Source organism: Pteropus vampyrus, unplaced genomic scaffold (genome assembly GCF_000151845.1).
Source record: "Pteropus vampyrus isolate Shadow unplaced genomic scaffold, Pvam_2.0 Scaffold95, whole genome shotgun sequence".
Taxonomy (NCBI): domain Eukaryota; kingdom Metazoa; phylum Chordata; class Mammalia; order Chiroptera; family Pteropodidae; genus Pteropus; species Pteropus vampyrus.
Genome location: NW_011888876.1, coordinates 1,548,903 through 1,552,268, shown reverse-complemented (window position 1 = coordinate 1,552,268; position 3,366 = coordinate 1,548,903).

Genomic DNA, 3,366 nt, shown 5'->3' with positions numbered 1-3,366 from the left:
TGGGCTGCGATGGGACCCTGGGCAGCTCAGACTCTCTGCCCCGCTGTGTCCGTAAGGGACGACTGTGAGCCCAAGGTCCGTCTGTCATCCAGAGGGATCTGTCGTCTGGGAGGGACATCGAGGGCGACTTCGAGGAGGACTATCCCAACCGACCTCCCCGCGGCCGCCACTGTCCCGCGATCTGGGGGCCCCGCGCGGGGCTCGGGTGGGAGGGGGTGTGCAGACTGCCGCTGGACATTCGGGGACCGAGACGCAGCGAGAGGGCGACCAGAACAGCCAGGCAGAAGAATGAAGGAGCTGGGGAAGTCCGTTAGAAAGTGTTTTTTCTCCAATTTGACTCGAGAGGGGGTGAGGAGGGCTTAGTTCAATAATAAGAAACTGCGTTCATCTTAATCCGTGAAGGATCCTTTAATTATGACTCTGTCCCGCGTCCCGGCGGTACCCCCACAGTCACTCGGTATCACAGTCCCGCGTCCTCGGTATCCCCACAGTCACTGAGTCAAACGATCTGTGGTTACTAAGTAGCAATGCCCGTTTCTTTACTTGTTACTCAGCCGTCTGTAACTGTAACAGCCCTGGGCAATTCGTCCCCTTTGCGTTAGGCGCTGACTGTGTGCGGGCACCGCGCACGGTCTGACTGTGTGCGGGCACCGCGCACGGTGGCGCTAGTGACGCGCAGACTCAAGGCCCGCCCAGCGCGTTCAGGCAGCGGAGACCCGAGTGTCAAGCAATCTGCAGTCATGTGACAGGCTCTGCCCTAGAGCTCCGGACCCGCTCTTCTGCAGCCCCCCGGCGGCCGCACAGGTGCCTTACTCCTCTTGGATTTAGAGGCGCGAAAGTGACTCAGCGTGGCGGGAGTGCGGGTCGGGGCCGCGGTCAGGGGCACGTCGCGGCTTTGGTATAAGGGCCACCTGGAGGATGGATTTAAAGGTCGGCCTAAGAGTTGGGCTTTATGCCCGAAGAGCAGCGAGCGCTAGGGAGGGGTGCGACGGCATCACATACCTGCTCAGATTAGAAAATTCACTCGGGTGAGAACCAAGACGGGGCCAGTGGGGAGGGAGAGAAAGGCCGCGTCAAGATCGCCCAGGCTCCCAACCGGGTCCAAGCACGCTGTCACCCCGATTTAGCGTTGGAGATGTCCGAGGTTGAATCAGGTCTCCACTACCTTCTGGCTAGGCGACCCTGGCTGTCGGGAGTGTGCTCTCTGAGCCAGTTTCTTCGTCTATTAAATGGGTGTTCCCTTGCGGGGGGAGCGGTGAGGGCGATATTACATAATGCTTAACACTGGCACCTGGCATGAAGCCAGCCTAGCAAATTGCCAAAGTATAAAAACTAAAAATCACGCTTATGCTGGTGACGGTAGGGACGCCAGCACGGGCTCCCTGCGTTTTCTGCTTTTTGGAAAGCAATCAGCAAATAATCCATCAAGACTCTTGAATGTATTCTGCCCTTTGACCTGGCAACCCCGCTTATAGGAATCTAGCCAAGGAAATAATCAGAAATGAGTTTTAAAAGCCAGCAGATCATTTATAGAAACGTTTTGATAATACCTGTCTGGAAAATAAGCAACTTTGGGGAAACAGCTAAATAAATCGTGGTGTCTGCTTTTTAAAGAATAGCACACAGCCAACAGAAATTGTGTTTTCAAAGGATATTTAAACACTCAAAATACATTGTGAAGTGAACTCAGCAGTTTACGAAACTGCGTGCACACTAGGATCCTGGTTTTGGAAAGAATAAATATATGTGTGCAGTGGACTCATGGGGGCTTTTCATTTTATCTCCGTTTTTTTCTAATTTGTTATGATGGGTTTAAATGACTTCATCATGGGCAGGGAGTGAACATTTAAAAATATATATATACACATATATGTATATATATGTGTATATATATATATGATCTTGTGCTGCATCCTTGAAGAACAGACGAGAGAGTGACTAGGAATGTTCTGGGGACACCATTTAGGGCTGGACTCGTGTTAATTGCTTTTAATCAATCCCTTGCAGGTGAAGCCCCCCAATGGAATATCTGGGGGAGAAAGAGAGGCCTCCCCCATCTCTTTGCATCCCAAATGAAATCTGGGTCTGTAGCATCAGATAGAGGCCTCTTTCTTGCCTCTAATTTGAGATGCACCTTTATCAAGAAATAAACCCTTATAGTCATGTGTACCGATGTCCACACCTATTCTGCTCCGGGAATCTACCTGTCTCTTCCCATGATGATATCACATAGTGTGACTATTAGAGTTTTGGAATATATTTTAATGTCTGATAATACAAGCCCCTGTTATTGTTAAGCTTTAAAAAAAAAAAGCTTGCCAATTTTCAATTTGTACATTTTTTTTTCAGATAAATTATAGAATGACTTTTGTCAAACCTTCTCCTCCCCCCCCCAAAAAAAATTCCATCAGCATTTCAACTGATGTTGCACGAACTGTGTTTAAGTTGGAGAAAAGCTGACGTCTTTACCTTGAGTTTTTCAGTTTAAGAATGAGGTGAATGTCTCCGTCTGTTCGAGCCTTGGGTTTTGCCAATGCCTTGACCTAGCACCTGCAGTTGTTATGATGGCTAAAATCACTATTTTCCCGGTACACTTTCTAACCAGCTATTGGTTATGGCATCTTTATCTTGTCACTTGCCACTTCCTTACCTGGCATTACCTCTGCCCTCAGTAATGTCATATGCTCCATGACAGCAGAAAGCAGCTGCTGAGTTGTCCCTATGTCCTTGGGACCCAGCTCAGAGCATCGTACATCATGGTCACCTGGAAAGGTCAATTAAATGAGTGAAGGAATGAATGAATGACTCTGGGATGCAGTGCCCTCCCTCCATCCTTGGGGTTCGTGTTCATTGGGGCAGCTCTTCCCTCCTTGACATTCTATGCCCATCGCTACACAGCCCCATTGAGGCACCCGGCACGGCACACCAACACAGGCAATAGAATAAACCCACAACCAGACACCCAGCTCAGAAACCTCAGGAACAGTCTGTGCTCAGCGACAGCTCCAGGTCAGACAAGAGGCAGAGAAAAATATAAGGCCATATGCTTATCATGTGGCCTCCCCAGTAGCTGTTGCCCACCTGTGCCTTTACCTATAAATAAAGGGCGTGAGGGAGACAGAGAACAGAGATGGGGAGCAGCAGGATGGGCATAGCCTTGTTGCTGCCCCTACTTTCTTGGTGCAAGACCCCTCTCAAATTAGTCATCTCTGCTGGACAGGACTGACTTGTGGGTAACAGGCTCTCCTTCCTCCCTTCCCTTTACCAGGTCTTGACACAGCGGCTGCCTTCTGTCCCCCAAGGAACCAAAGTTTCCTTACAATGCTCCTCCTCGCCTCTCACTCCTCACCAGGTCCATTGAAACAT